At 41.1% G+C, this 17,190-nt stretch overlaps 1 protein-coding gene and 1 pseudogene across 1 annotated transcript in view; one reads left to right on the top strand and one right to left on the bottom strand.

The window, feature by feature from the left end:
* Window positions 1–17,190, top strand: part of ARHGAP6 (Rho GTPase activating protein 6) — an 825,592-nt gene that overhangs the window by 306,532 nt on the left and 501,870 nt on the right. The gene's annotated exons all lie outside the window — the stretch shown is intronic.
* LOC117362296 lies at window positions 1,077–2,190 on the bottom strand (annotated as a pseudogene).

The following is a 17,190-nucleotide window of genomic DNA, read 5'->3' on the forward strand; positions in this document are numbered from 1 at the left end:
TGAAGAAGGAATTTGCTTTATCTTATAATATGGGTCCTATTTGCTTCGAATGTACACATTATGTAGGGCACCTCCAAGATGGCCATCGTCACCATTTTATTGGACTAATCCATTTTTCAATTAAGATCTTCTTCTATCAAACTGAGCTATCAGTTTCTAGTGCAGAGAGCCGCGCTGAATAGCTTGCACTGCTCCCGACGCTCATAAGAACTCTATGAGCATTGGGAGCTGCGCGGGCCATTCAGCATGGCTCACCGTGCTACAAACTGCTAGCGCAGTTTGATAGAAGAGGCCCTAACTTTCAGAGGCCATAGCTCTTACATTATACTGTCCTGACCTGAGAAAGAGGGTTTACCTTATTTTCTGTTTATAAAAGTTTTATCAATACAACTACATTACTATTTTATTCTAAAGTACCCAAAAAGTATTTTTTCTACCTTTTGTCATTTCTGCTTTTAATCATCTTGTCTTCACTCTCTTCTTTCTAGCCAGCATCTGTCCTCTTCCATACACCATCAGCCCCTTCCATCCATTGTGTGCCCTTTCTCTCTGCCCCTTTCATCCACTTCCCCCCTCTTCCCGTTCCATTTGGCATCTTCCCTCTTTCTATGCTCCTTCCATAAACTGTCTATCCTGTGCCCCGGTTCTCCTTTGTACATGACTGATTTCAGCTCTGCCACCTCTCCATTTTTCTCTCTCTGTCACCCCTCCCTCTCCTATGCTCTGGCATTTTTGTCCCTTCCCTGATTCCCTGCATCTCTCTCCTTCATTTCCCCCTTCCTTTTCCCTTGGTCTGGCATATCTTCCTCCTTCCCTGGCATCTCTCCCTCCCTCTCTCACCTCCATGCCCTGGCATCTCTTCCTCCCTCCCTTAACCTCATCTTCCTTCCCCTCTTTTTCTCCCTTCAGTTGGGTGTAGCAATTCTCTCCCCCTCTGCTCCTTTTCCTCCTTATGTCACCCCATCCCCAGTAGGCAGTGCAGCTCCTAAGCGGGTGCTCCAAGGCCTGGCATCATAGAAACAAGATGGCAGATAAAGGCCAAATGGGCCATCTAGTCTGCCCATCCGCAATAACCATTATCTCTTTCTCTCTCGGTTGTTGATGGCTTCTATCAGCTGTTCAGTTATCTTGATAATCTCCTGTTTGCCAACTTTTACATCTTCATCCTCAGTGGTGGTGTTGCAGCTCTCAGTTGACCCCCTTAATGCCATCAGTTGCATTGTGAACAACAGTTGTTTGTGGTTCCTTTACTCCATCTGTCTTGTCCAATAGACTCTTGGCAGCTGAGAAATTCCGGGACACCAACATAGTTGTGAGGATTGCACCCTTCAGCTTTCTTCAGGCATTGAACTTTCTCAGACATTCTAAGTCTCTTATCTGTGCATCATGGAGGCCATAGTAGAACATGCTTGAGAACCTAATCGGCTGTGATTCGCTTTGCAGGATTTATTGTTAGCATCTGGTTGATTTAAGGTCTTTTCTTCTGGAGTCACTGTGTCCCACTCAGGTGATGGGAAATCATATGCTCCTGCTTTGATCTGTTGATACAATTTATGCTCATCTTCATCCCAAAACGGTGGGTAGCCCACTAGTAACATATATAAAATCACCCCACATGCTGAAATCACCACAGGTTTTCCATAGAGAACTTTCCATAGGACCTCAGGGGAAAGGTAACCTGGAGTACCAGCAAATTCAAACCAGGCCTATTGGTCCCCCTGAACTTCTGTGGCCAAACCGAAATCAGCCAGTTTCACTGCAGCACCCTTGGTTTTGCTTGCCAGTAGTAAGTTCTCTGGCTTCAGATCCCTGTTTGCAATGTCATGCTGGTGAATGTGATTCATGCTCTCCAAAATCTGGTGGATGCAGTGACTGTCATCTGCTTCACTGTAATACTTCCTTGCCACAATGTCTTCAAACAACTCCCCACCAGTGACCAGGTCAAAGACAAGGTAGTGGAAACCTTCCTCAGAAATACTGTCATTAAGGTGCACAATGTTTGGGTGTTTCAAAAGTCAACAGATCCGGGCTTCACGTTCCAATTTCTGATGGTCTCTGGAAGACAGCTTTTTTGGTGTTGATAATTTTTGCAGCATATTCTTGGTAGGTGCTTTTCTTCCCACATCTGCGCACTACAGAGAAGGCCCCCTTGCCGTGTTCCTCATAAAGCTGGTAGTCGTCATTGAAGCGGTATTGGCCATGTTAGGACTATGAGATCCCCTCGGCATGGAGCAGATAGAAGGAGGAGACAGTGGGTCTGGTCTGGGAAGGGCGTATGCTGCTGCTAATGTTGCTGCTCTCGTGCAGCTCTTCCCTCCCTCTCTCAGCTCTCTCTGTGCACTGTTGGCCAGGCTGGGGAGGGAGGAGGGCGGCCCAGCACCACGAGATTGCTGAGGATTCCCTCTGCCGCATCACTGATGATGTCATCAAAGACGCGGCAGAGGGAATCACCAGCAGAAGGCCGCAAAGTAGCCTGTCTAGAGTGCTGCGGCTGCCGATGCTTCTGGAAGTAGATTTGTCGGGGCGATGACGCGGGGGGGCCCGGGCCCAACACCTCTGCTGGCCAATTCAGCGATGTTGAAGGAGATGCCAAAATGGCCCTATAGCACCGCATCGGCGGGCCCCCCTGCCCATCTCAGGCCCTAGGCCCATGCCTACTAGGCCTATCCTTTAATCCGGCCCTGCATGCCTGGACATAGCCTGATGTTGAATTTCCGGGTTTAACGCCAGCGGTGGACATCAAAACGCTGATTATTGCCAGCTGAATATCAGGCCCCATATATTTTGATTTGAAATTGTTTGAAGGCCACTCACTTTTGATAAACCTTTATGTAGCTGTTCTGGTGTACTCTCAATATTTTCATCTATATTAGAAGTGAGGTCTTCTATTAGTCACATTATAGGGCTCAAGGATTTCTTCCATCCACACGAGACATTGCCACAAAAGTTGTCAATTGAGATGGTTCAAAGAACACATACTTAACAGTACGATAACACACAATATATTTACACAGATGTCTCAAATAAAAAGTCGCCCCCAAAAATATAAGGTTGGTTTCAAAAGAAGAAATTCACGGCGGCGCTACTTATCAAATAATTTACATTAGATAAGGGACAGTCCTCTTTAAGAACTCAACTTTCCAGAAATCCTGTTGCCTTTTTCTTGACTGGAACCCAACCTTATAATTTCCCGTGATTTGAAAGCTTCTTATTGACTTCCATTAACATTCTGCTTATAGGTTTAAAATCTTGTTTTTAGGGAATAATTGTATAGGTGAATTAAACATGTAGAAAAGTGTTTTACACACTCAAATAGACATTCATTAAATTGCCTTAGGACCATACATGCATAAAGTAGCTGAAGGGAACACCCACACATACCTTTATGGACTCTATACACTGGTGTCTGTCAGAGAATGGGTGGAGCTGGAGCATGATTGGCACTGGTGTACATACAGTATTTTATTCTACAAAATCATGTACATACACTACTTTCTACTGACACATATGCAGACAGAATTCATGCCTTGGAGCGTGTACTATTCTGTATTTTTTTTGAGGGAGGTAGTGTTTAAAGGCATATATTGGCACAAATGTTGCCTTTATAATGTACGAACACCAAAAGTCCAACAGGGCAAGGAACCCATGGGCTCAAAAACACAAAGAAGAGAGTGGGAACGGACAGTGAACACTCCACTGAAGATTACTGTTGTAGAAAGATCTGTTTATTTTATGGCCACATATGTAAGCTGTGGACCCGACACAGCACTGTGTTTCGGTGACTGAAAAACACCTGCATCAGGGGTCACTGCAACGTTGTAAGTCACAAATAACAAGTACTCTGTTAAAACAAGGTTGGATCAATCCAACTTGCGAAAAGGGCCAAGCAATGAGAAGCTGTCAAAACAGTTCTAAAAAACTTTTTTTTAGAACTGTTTCGACAGCTTCTCATTGCTTGGCCCTTTTCACATGTTGGACTTGTTATTTTGTGACTTACAATGTTGCAGTGACCCCTGATGCAGGCGTCTTTCAGTCGCCGAAACACATTGCTTTGTCGGGTCCACAGCTTATACAGTATACGTGTCCATGAAATAAACAGATCTTTCTACAACAGTGATCTTAAGTGGAGTGTTCATTGTCCGTTTCCACTCTCATCTTTGTGCCTTTATAATGTAGTCAAAAAAATAAAATAATATCATAGATCCCTTAAACAGAATAAGAATATAAGAATAGCCTTACTGGATCAGATCAATGGTCCATCTAGCCCAGTATCCCATCTTCATGGAGGCCAATCCAAGTCATAAGTACTTGGCAAAAAACCAAATAGTAGCAGCATTCCATGCCACTGATCCAGGTCAAACAGTGGCTTCTACCATGTCTGTCTCAACAGCAATTTATGGGCTTTTCCTCCAGGAAATTGTTCAAACCTTTTTTAAAACCAGATACATGAACTGCACTTACCACATCCTCTGGCAATGCGTTCCAGAGCTTAACTATTCTCTGAGTGAAAAAAAAAGCTTCCTCCTATTGGTTTTTAAAGTATTATTCTGTACCTTCATGGAGTGTATCCTAGTCTTTGTAACTTTTGATGGAGTAAAAAATCGATCATCTTGTACCTGTTCTACACCACTCAGGATTTTGTGGACTTCAATCATATCTCCCCTCAAGTCGTCTCTTTTCCAAGTTGAAGAGCTAAGCTAAACTGGTCAACAAAATATATCCTGGGCAAAACAGTAAGCACTTCTTCCCAAGGAAGTAAATGACTAAAAATGATAGGAGGTCTCCCATGCAATAATGATTACAGTCATTAAAACAGCCTTCATGATTATGAATAGCTATTAGAGAGACTCCTTGTACTTTATAATCATTGATCACTTTTTCTAACAACCATTCACATTGGGCGGTTGCCCTGGCATATGTGTTTGTATGTATTTTGTCCCCGATTCTATACATGACACCTAAACGTTAGGCTCTGAATAGTGTGGCACTAAGTGTGATTCTATAAAATTTAGGTGCACTTTATAGAATCACATCTAGTGGCATCTAAAGTGGTATTAGGCGTCGATAAGCATCCTAACCTTAAGCGCGCTCTATTTATGCCAGGGTTCTTCTGGCCTAAATGAGTGTGCCTAAGTTAGGTGCCCACATGAACAACGTGCCCACAGTCTGCCCCTAACCATGCCTACTTTCTGGTAGGCACCTTGGACTTGGCATCTACCTCAAAGTGGTAAGGATGAGACTTGATATACTGCATTTTCTGTAAATCAAAGCAATTTACTTGAGGCAGTAAAGTGTTAAGTGATAGTGCCTACTAAGTTAGGCACCTACCATCCAATTAAGTGCAATTAATGTCAATTATGAGTTGTTAATTGCCAATTAATAGCACCAATTAAACTTTATGAATAATTAAGTTAGGCACCTAGAATGGATAGGAGTGCTGATCTAGGTGCCTAAATTTAGGCATCATTGATAGAATTAGGACCTTTTTGTCTACTTGTCTTGTTATAAAACTATCCTCCACATACGGTACTTAGGAGGGAATTCAATAAACAGTACCAAAACTTGGGGGCTGAAAAAAATTCTGCACCAAATGCTATACTATAAAGGGCTCATGCCTTATATATACCAGTATTCTATAACAGCATTTTGGAACACAGATGATGTTATAGAATTGGTGCCCAGTGCTTGGCATCAGCAAGCCTAAATGAGGCCTCAGTTTAGTATAGACGCTGCTCCTAAGTTTTAAGTACTGGACTTACACCTGATAAAACCTGGTGTAAATACTAGTGGTTTCACTAAATTATGTACACTAAGGAAAGAAGGGCGATTTAAATCTAATAAATATATGTAATGTAATGTAATGTAATTTATTTCTTATATACCGCTACATCCGTTAGGTTCTAAGCGGTTTACAGAAAATATACATTAAGATTAGAAATAGGAAAGGTACTTGAAAAATTCCCTTACTGTCCCGAAGGCTCACAATCTAACTAAAGTACCTGGAGGGTATTGATCTAAATACTTTGGGAGGTAGAAGAGAGGAGAGAAAGGAATAGAAGCAGAAATTTAAATGATAGAAATAGAACAAAACAAAGACAAAATGCAAAACAATAGGTAAGATTAAAGATAAATCATAAGCTGGAAAGAAAAATAAAATAAAACTTTGTCTTCAATCCAATCTCAAACACAACCCCACACAGAACAAACGAACCTGCTCAGCAACGCTACACGGCTTAAACATACATACACTCAACCATCCACAGCAGGAGAAACACTCAATCAAACAGAAAAAAACAAAAAAAGAAGTGGAGAAAAAGCCTCAGTTCAGCTTCATTTGGCAAAAACTCCACTTCACATACACTCCTGCACAAACAAACCGATAGGGTGAAGAAAGCACTGTAATAGCTTGCAAAGTCAATGTTCTAAAGCACCAGGGGTACATAACCCCACACGTGAAAAAAATGTGGCAACAGGGCCCAAAGGCACAGTGATCCGAAATCATAGCATTAGGCCAAAAAAAACCACTTAGCTGCCAAAGTTCATCAGATATGTCTGGAGTTCTGTCATGATTTTGGATCTTTACAATGTACTGTGATTGAGCAGGTGGTTTATTCCGTGTTATCGCCGTATTAAAATCGGTGCAGCCTGATGGATTGAATGCCCGGATTGAGTGGGCGGCTTTCTTTGGGTCCTGAAGGTTACTGGATTGGTGGATGTCAGCAAGGGGAGGAGTTTGTGCTGCTTTTTCAGCGCATGTGCTTTACTGTTTTTCCTGCACCTTTTTTGTGATTCATGACGTGGTGGGTGTACTAGAGGAGCACCGAAGGATCCGTGGACTGGCAGATGAAGCCGTGTGGATACCCCTGACGCAGCAAGAACTGGCGAAACGGGAGATTCCCCGTTGGGTACTCTAGCTGCTGTGTTACTACGCTGGATTGAGACATATCTGATGAACTTTGGCAGCTAAGTGGTTTTTTTGGCCTAATGCTATGATTTCGGATCACTGTGCCTTTGGGCCCTGTTGCCACATTTTTTTCATGTGTGGGGTTATGTACCCCTGGTGCTTTTGAACATTGACTTTGCAAGCTATTACAGTGCTTTCTTCACCCTACCAGTTTGTAAATACTAGTGTCCAAGTTAGGTATGCTGAGGCAGTATTCTGCAATTTCACGTGCAAACTTTCTGAACTCCTTGACATACTCCTGGTTATGTCCCCTTTTGAGATAACATGCCATGTGAGTTAGGCGCCATGCCTTACTTATAGAATAGAGAGACGTGCACACAAATTATAATGAGTGCCAGTTAATGTCAATATGTGGTTGTTGGCACCCAATTATGGATGATTCAGAGTTAATTATCCAATTTATTTGCAATCACATCTCGGAAGCACGCAACTCTGGGCATCATATGAGGGGTCGCTGAAAAGTTCTCAACCCAGCCAACAAAGTTGAGGCAGTCTCCATCAAGGGCTACACACTTAGTCCAGTGATTTTCCACTTTTTTCGTTCCATATTTTTCCTCCGGAACAAAAATAGTAGAAAATCACTGGACTAAGTGTATAGCCCTTGATGGAGACTGTTCCAGCTTGGTGGAGTGGACTGAACTTTTCTGCGGACCCTCGTATATAGAATCCAGGAGATAAAGTTTTGCTCACTTCAAAGCCACCTTAACCCTTTGGTTGACTATCTCGATGCATAAACCTCGCACTTTGGATTGGTCAATGATTTTTTATTTGAAATTCCCTGCTCTGTTTCAGATGATGATAACAAGTGCTAGAAACCAAGCTTCTATTGGGGGCCAGATACCTAGAGATTACCACTTTATGAAGGACCCACTGTTTCTCATATAAATGTATCAAAACCTGACGTTTTCAGCATGTAACTGATTTAGGTACCTTGCCACCATTTACCTTAAAACAACAATTTGTTTCAGCTGATTTTCTTATTTTGTTTTTAATCTGGTATCTTTGACCCAGCTGCCTTTACTTATCTAGGCTTCTTGCAGTTATTTCATGAACTAGGGGGGGAAGGGGGGGGGGGATTTTAGAGAGAGAGAAAGACCAGCATTTTTATGGTTAGTAGATTTTACTTAATGATATAGCAATCCTTTGTCCATTAGTATAATTAGATCTTTATCATTATTTTGGAATGACAGAATTAATATTGATCTTTTTGTATTTTCTATTTATAATTACACTATATTGTGTGATATAATCTGTTCTGTTTTACCACTACATCCTGTTCTGGTTTCTTTATCTGTTGAATTCCACATTGAATGCAGTTGGTTTATTTTTATTATTATTTTTTTATTTATTCAATTTTCTATACCGTTCTCCCAGGGGAGCTCAGAATGGTTTTACATTAATTTATTCAGGTACTCAAGCATTTTTCCCTGTCTGTCCCTGTGGGCTCACAATCTACCTAATGTACCTGGGGCATTGGGAGATATCTCAGTTCCCCCACACTCTCGTTTTTGCCAAATGTCATTTTGAATCCTCTTTTCATCAAAACTACAGACAGAACTTGTTAAAGAAGAGTTGGCCATGTTCAAAGGAAGTTGCCTCAGCTTGAGTTGTACATATTAACTTGGTGCTTTCTTTTCAGTGAAATGAGTTGTGACTGGAGTCAATGGGACTTTTCAGTGCATCATTCTTTCCCTTGCTCCTCGTAAATACTGTGGGGTTTGCAAGTTCATTAAAACATCCCTAACATGCTTTGATTTTGTTTGCTACGTTTTGATCTCAGCTTTTGGGTGGCTCTTAATTGGCTTGGGAGCAGCAAATGGATTGTTTTTCCAGTTCTGTCTCACAGTCTGATGTTGTGGTCAGGAGTGCTCATGCCACAGCAAAGAAGTGACTAAAGTCAAAGAAAGGAATTCTTATTTAATCTACCATAGCCATTCCTAAACAGTTAATGTTATCTGTGGTCTCAATATTGTCTTAGGATGCTACAAGCTAGTATAGAGAGGGGGCCTCATGTTTTTTTTTTTGGGGGGGGAGGGTAGGGGGTCATCTTATTGTTCATATTTTTCTTTTCTGGAGGTCCTTTTACTAAGCTGCAATACCACAGATGCTTACGCATGCTTACCACAGATTAAAATGGCATACCCCAGGGCGTTGTAATTGTGCATGCATTACTGAAGTCCTAAAAAATATTTTTTATATTTTAGCTGAGAACACATGTCTGGGGGCAAAGAATGGGGGCCTGATTCTGTATAGGACGCCCAGTCTCAGCAGCCACCTAAATGACTTTTTGAGAATCGCACATGGGCATCCTATATAGAATCACATCTGTCCGTTATCGAATCGCATCTCTCCTAACGGACAGGTGCCTAACCCCATCTAACCACTCTGATTCTCTAACCAGTGTCCATGTCTCAGATGCCGTTTATAAAATTATGTTGCCGCTGAATTGATTGCAGCAAAGGAATCCCTGCCACAATCAGCTGAGCTGCAGCAGGAGGGAACACCCCCAAACCCCCTTACACTGTCCATGGGAGTGGCCTTAGAGATCTGGTCAATTGGAGTCTTAGGCCACTCCCAGAGCATCCCAGAATGTGATGGGAAGGAGGCCTAAGACTCTGGTTGGCCTAGGTGCCTAAGGCCCCTCCTATGGGAGCCTTAGGCTCCTCAGTGCATCCCAGAATGCACCTGGAAGGGGATAGCCCACCATGTTCCAGTGGCGGGTCTGCTGGCATGAGGGTGTATGCCTCCCTCCAGCTGGACTTTCTGTTTACAAGGTATGGGGGGTTGGGGTTGCGGGTGGTGGTCTCCCCTTTAGGGAGATCGTCAGGTGAATGGGGGGTCACTGGGAGGAGGGGTGATTTTCAGGTGGGGAGTTGTTTCTGAGGAGTGTGTGGCGCAGTGGTTGAAGCTACAGCCTCAGCACCCTGGGGTTGTGGGTTCAAACCTTGCGCTGCTCCTTGTGATCCTGGGCAAGTCACTTAATCCTCCATAGCCCCAGGTACATTAGATAGATTGTGAGCCCACCGGGACAGATACGGAAAATGCTTAAGTACCTGATTGTAAAATCACTTAGATAACCTTGATAGGTGGTATATAAAATCCTAATAAACTTGAAACTTGAAGAGGAAGTGGGCATTCCTCCCACCTATCACAGTTGGGTTATGGCAGGAGGGAGTGGGCATGCCTCTTGCCTATTGCAGTTGGGGGGTTTCAGCATGAGGAATTGGGCACTCCTCTTGCCAGGGGATGCTTTTGGGGGATGCTTCAGGAGGGTGGTTGGCAGGAGGGAGTGGGCATCCCTCCTGCCATTAGGCTTCACAGGGAGGTGAGTTCCCTGTCATGGAAACTCAGCTGATTGCAGTAGTGAGATTTCTTTGTCTCGGTCTGCATAGTGGCCGCATCTATTTGAAATGTCGACCGGCTTTTTGTTGGCCTAAATTTCAGGCGCCTATTGCGGCCCTAGGGAGACACGTAGAAATGTCAGCCAAAGTTCTAGGAAATGCTAAAAGGAGTGTCAAAAAGAGCACTAATCTTAACTTAGTAAAAATGTGCGTCCTCGATTCCACAAGAAGACCAGTGGTTTAAGTGGCAGTTTATGTCTTTTTTGATGTATGAGACAATTTTGGTTCAACCCAGCTTGGTTTCAGGGAAGGAAACCCCTTCTTCAGGAATCTTAAAAGGCGTTAATTTGTCTAAAGTGGACATGCAGTGATTGAGACACCGCCACTCTGGATATTAATGGCAGCATTAGTGCATGGCCATTTTCTAGCTGCAGTAGAAACAGAAAGGACCCACGTAAGGATGTACTAAGACTACTTTTGGCTGCAGCATTGTAAAAGGTCCCCTTGGTGTCATTTAAAATAGAGTGATATCTGAATTCCTTTGCTAATGCTAAGAATAAATAACTAAAATGGTCTTCCCATATTTCTTGTCTTTGTCCCCTGAAAACAATTACATAGGCTGAAGTAGATTCATGAAATTTACGATCTTTAGCTCGTTGCCTGATCACTTGTTTCACTCCTTACATAAATCTGTGAAGACAGTAACACCAATATTTATTCTATAAAGATTTTTGATAAGCTATGAAGTCATAATACTGAGAATGTTCCGCTTTAAAAATCAAACTGTTTATTTCATTGTATAGCTACTTTTACTGTTTTTAGTTCTTTTTTAAGCTTGTATTTCTGTAAATAAAACATATTCAAGTCTAAATTTGGAAATGTCTTTGGAAAGAACTCCTAGAGCCTTAAAGCAAACTTATAACTTCTGCATTTTTGTATAATTACAAAGGCCTTGAATGTTTATTCAGTAACCACTTAAATATTTGAATGGAAACAGCTTTCTTTCTGCCGCATTCTTCCCTTAAACTATGTAGGAGCTCTTTTCCATTATACAACAATGCGGTTGTCTTGTTAGTTTGCTTGAATGCATAGAAATAAAGGTTAACATAAACTAAAAAATATATGAGGGGCTGCTGAAAAGTTATCAGCCCAACCAAAAAGAGAATGAAACTTACAAGTTATTCCACACTATTCTTGGCACTTTTCGTTTCATTTCATATCAATATTTTATTTCTTACCTCTAACCAAAACCTACCTTGTATGTATGGTATTGTTATATCGTCTTACAGTTTATTGAAGTTTAATTGAAACCCCCAGATTTTATTTTTTTTAAAAAATTTATTAAGTACGCCGCTTGGAAATGTGATAAGCGGGTTAACAAATTTTAATAAATTTGAAACTTGAATAACTTGTAAGTTTCATGGCTCCACATCATTCTCTTCTTGGTTGGGCTGAGAAATTTTTATCTGCACTTCGTATTATGATGTCATAATGCCTCCTTCCACCAGTGCCTAAGAGCCAACTTTATCGGTGATGTCACAATGGCTTGGTTTCCCTATTTACTAGATGCATGTGCCTCACTGAAACAAAAAGTGTCAAGAAAAGCGTGGAATAACTTGTAAGTTTCATGGCTCCATATCATTCTCTTCTTAGTTGAGCTGAGAACTTTTCAGTAGCCCCTTGTAAGGTGCTTACAGGTTGTAACCCATATGGAGTCTATTTTAGCTGTAGGATATGGGGCCTTTTTTAGGTATAGGCATCGTGAAACAGAAATGTTTTAAGTCCAGTTTTGAAACTGGCCAGGGAGGTTTGTTCATGGAGAAATTGAGGTAGCTGATTCTAGTAGATTGGGCCTTGAACTAAGAATATTGTCTGCCTGGTGTGTTCATGGAATATCTCTCAAAAGGAGGGCACTGTTATGAGAAGTAGGGAGGAGGATCTTAAAGTTCTCTGGGTGGAATAGAGAGTTAGCATTCAAGAAAGATAAGGGGGGTGGAGGATCTTCATTCAGGGAAATCTTAAATACTACTAATAATAGGATTTTGTAAATGATGGAATGTGATACAGGTAGCCAGTGGGCTTCCTTCAATAATGGGGTGGCATGGTCAAATTTTCAGACCCCCGGTAATCAGTTTTATTGCAGTGTTTTGTATTATTTGTAATTGCCGCATATCCTTGTTTGGGAGATCATTGTATAAAGCATTGCAATAATCTATTTGACTGATTAGGGAGAGGACTAATTTATTAAAGGTGGGTGGATATATCAGCGACCTGATGGAGCAAATTTGTTGAAGTTTAAATAAGCGTTTTTTTAACAAGCATTGAAATCTGTGGATGGAATGATAACATTTCATCTAAGATAATACCCAAAATCCTTGTAGTGGAGCTTGGTGGAATTGCAGTAGAACAGAGTCTAATAGGTTGTTGTTATATTGCTAAGGGTGTGTTGGAGAAAAGAACACAGGACAATTTTTGTGGCTTGAGGACAAGTTTATTATCCATGAATCCAGTCGGTTAGTTGCTGTAGTCTGTCACTGAAATATTGAATGATATTAGTATTTCTTAAGTCCACTGGCCAGAGTAGCTGTATATCATCTGCTTATACGAAAAGCGTAAAGTCCAGGGATATGGCGAGAGTAAGAAGTGGGTTAAAAAAAGTATTAAATAGCATCGAGGAAAGTATAGAATCTTGGGGAACAACTGAGGGAAGGGGAAATGAATATGAGGAAGCATCGTTTAAGAGAACTGCATATGGGTCATTTTAATTGATGAAATTTCAGTAAACATCAAAAAAAGATTACAGTGTACATCTATGGTCATCCAGTTTTATATTATAAACCATCTTCCTCCCTTTCCCCCACCTTGCACCATTTCTGATAAGACTATATCCCACAGCAGAAAGATAAATCAAGCAGAACAGCTTCAGACAATGCTAGATATTACAGAAGTATGAACAGTAGCTGCGCTACAAACTGCAATAAGACAATATGTTAGACTAAATATATACAAGTTGAATGGAAGATTTATAATAGAGCGATAATTGTTTCAATCTGAAGGGGATTTAGAGCTATTTTAAAGTTTTGGTCCTAGGATAGCATGTTTCCACATGTCTGGAACTGACTTTAGGGAGAATGTAGAAGAAATCATAAGCAGAAGGGATGGGATCAAATCAGGAAGAAAACATTTAACTAGACTGGATGGAATAGGGTCATGAGAGGTGGTTGATAATAGTGCTTATCTAAGTCAGAGAGGGGACAGTAAACTAGGAAAGGGAGCTAACTGGTAGTACGGTTTGTGAAGAGCGTTCCAAAGTCTTTGTTGGGGTGACAGATGAAAAGTATGAGTCAGTTTAGAGAGCTTAGTGGTGATCAGCTAAGACCTGGACTATTGGAAAAAAAAGTAGAATTACTAGGTAATGAGCACAGCGGGATTAGAGACCTGAGAATGCAGTAGAGAGTAGAAGTATTCTGCACTCTGGATATTTTAGTAGTGTAGTAGGCTTTTTTTTTTGCCGCAAGAAGGGCCAATTTATAGGCGTGAACAGTAGTTTTATAGATGGTAAGAGAAGATGGGGAGCATATTTGTCTCCATTTACGTTACACTTGTCTTAATTTGTCACTTATGCAGCCAAAGAGTCTGTTATACCAAGGGGAGTTACTGAGTTTTGCCTGGTGCGGTTTAAATGGTATAAGTAGAGCCATTAAAAGCAATTATTATGATGGCTTCGGGAAATCCACTGCTTATTTCTAGAATAAGCAGCATAAAATCTGTTTTTCTCCTTGGGATCTTGCCAGAGTTGCCAGTATGCCAACTCTTATGTTCTTATGGCGCTCAAGGATGTTGAAAGAGAAGTATGCCAGGTTAGTGCCTGATCGTGAGGGTCAAGTTTAGAAAATCTATTGAGAGCCAGATAGGTCACTGCCCATTCCCTGATAGAGAATGCCAGACTCAGATCTCTCTGGTCCTCCCTGCAATTGGTTTGTGAAGATTCAGAGTTGCAAGTAGGGTGAAGGAGAAAATGATAAGAGAATGATCTATCTGTGGCAAAGGAAATACAGAGAGGGGGCCTATTGTATTGATTGAATGTTGAAGAAACAGAACTAAGTCTTGGATGTGCCCACCTGTATGAGTTGGACTTGTGGCTTGTTGAATAAAGCCAACGTCAGAAAAGAGGGCAGAGATATTAGATGTAAGAGGGGCAGTAGTAATGTCTAGGACGGTGAAAGTTAAAATCACTTAAGATGATAGAACTATATGAAATACAGTGATCTATTAGTAAATGCTGTAGGAGTTAAAAGAACTTGGAGGAGAGAGATGGAGGATGATATATAAGAAGGAAATCTATCTAGGGTGAGGATTCTAGCTGGAATTTTATGGACTCAACAGGTGGGGACAAACATGGTAGAACATAGGATAAGTTAGCAGAATAGATTATGACTTTACCTCCACCATGACAATGATCTTTGTTGCAGACTGAGTAGGAGTAACCATGAAGAAGGGGGCTGAAAATAGGCTAGGTCTGAATCTGAGAACCACATTTCTGTAATGCACAAGATATGGAGCATATGAATCTGAATTAAGTAATGTATAAGGTAGTGTTTGCCCTGTAGAGAGCATATGTTAAGCAAACCTATAAGAAAAATCGTGGGAAGCAGAGGAGAGATGTTTCTATGTGTAGACGGCATTAGCGAGACTCAGATTAGGTGTCTCATACCTGTGGCCAGTGTGGGCGAGAGGGTTGAGAGGTGTAAAGCAACCCCAGATGACTGGGATAGGCTGTCCTAAACAGATCAAGTAAAAAAACAAAACAAAACATTGGAGGGTGAAGATAGTTAATGTTTATTAAAACTTTTTATATACTGCTTAAACTACAAATAAGAAAAAAGTGGGTTACAAAATAATCCAATAGCAGTAATAAAAGAAGCTCCATTAAAAATAGGAAAGAAAAATCAAAACACACTTAAGTTAAACATAAACTTACAATGCAGAATATACCAAGTTAGAGAGTGTCTTCATGGCGGATATAAAAGTGTAACAATGCTAACAATCCCTCTATTCCAATTTAGAGTGGTGGGTAATAAGACTGAGGTCCAATAACCCCTATATCTAAATTTTTAATGGATGTACCCACAGTGCAAAAGTAAAAGCAATCGGGACTCAGGAAAACCAGAATTCCAGGCTTAAACCTGTGTGTAAAGGGCCATGTCTCAAGCCTCTTTAGCACCATCACAGGCGTACATCTTGTGCTTTTAAATAATAATTGTGAACCCACTAATAAGTGCTTCTGTGATCAATATTTAAACAATACAAAATAGAAATTCACTAAACTAAATAGGTGTTCAAACCAGCAATTTCATAGTTCTTATGTTAGGCATGAAGGAGAGCACAAAGGAGCATGCATGCTAGGCGATAAAGATCTGTACCGGTTAACGAAGGGGCTCAAGCAAGCGATGCCACCATTTGCAGTGGCTCTGAGGCAGGAGAAGGGCTCAGGATGCCTGAATAAAACAGCAGGTCACAAGCACAGGAAACAATACAATAAAAGGAGTGAAAAATCGATTCAATTTTACCCATTCTACAGCACTCAGGATTTCATAGACCTCAGTCATATCCCCCTCGGCTGTCTCTTTTCCAAGCTAAAGAGCCCAAACCTCTTTAGTCTTTGCTGATATGAGAGGAGTACTATCTCCTTTATCATTTTGGTCGCTCATCTTTGAAACTTTTCTAATTCTGCTACAAATTTTTTGAGATTAGACAACCAGAACTGAATACAATACTCGAGGTGAGGTCATGCCATGGCATTATAATATTCTTGGTCTTATTTATCACCTCTTCCCTAATAATTCCTAGCATCCTGTTTGCTTTTTTGGCCACTTCCTAACACTGAGCATACTGAGCAGAAGATTTCAGTGCATTGTCTACGATGACACCTAGATCTTTTTCTTGGGTGCTAACTCCTAAGGTGGATCCTATCATCAGGTAACTATGATATGGATTATTCTTCCCAATGTGCATCACTTTACATTTGTCCACATTTAAATTTCATTTGCCATTTGGGTTCCCGGTCTTCCGGTTTTCTACGGTCTTCTTGCAATTTTTCACAGTTCACATGTGTTTTGACAACTTTGAATAGTTTTGTGTTATCTGCAGATTTAATCACCCCACTTGTTCCAATTTCCATATCATTTATAAATATAATAAATAGCACCAATGCCAGGACAAAACCCTGCAACACTCCTCTTTTCACCCTCCTCCATTGAGAAAAATGGCCATTTAACTCTACCCTCTGTTTTTTGTCCAATAACCAATTCCTAATCTGCGACAGAACATTGCATCCTATCCTATCTAATTAGCCATCTGACTGAAGACCAAACACAGTTCAGGGAACAATCCAAAAGGTCACCATGAGCTAATATTGACTTGAAGGCACTTAACAACAACAACATTCTTAAGATGCGTTACTGATTGCATATCCCCAGGAGATATATTCTTTCATGTAAATGTGCATGAGTCAAGTGTCTTTCATTTGAAAGGAAGCTCTGGAATGAGAGGGCATAGGATGAAGTTAAAAGGTGATAGGCTAAGGAGTAATCTAAGGAAATACTTTTTTACAGAAAGGGTATTATGCATGGAACAGTCTCCTGGAAGAGGTGGTGGAGACAGACTGTGTCTGAATTCAAGAAGGCCTGGGATAGGCATGTAGGATCTCTTGGAGAGAGAAAGAGATAATGGTGACTGCGGATGGGCAGACTAGATGGGCCATTTGGCCTTTATCTGCCATCATGTTTCTATCAATTCAAAACACTACCTCCATGCTATTCTCAGCCCCAGCCAACCATGGTAGGAGAATCGGGGATCTGCTAATACATTGCACTAACGAAGGGC

The sequence above is a fragment of the Geotrypetes seraphini genome, chromosome 6 (genome assembly GCF_902459505.1).
Source record: "Geotrypetes seraphini chromosome 6, aGeoSer1.1, whole genome shotgun sequence".
Classification (NCBI taxonomy): Eukaryota; Metazoa; Chordata; class Amphibia; order Gymnophiona; family Dermophiidae; genus Geotrypetes; species Geotrypetes seraphini.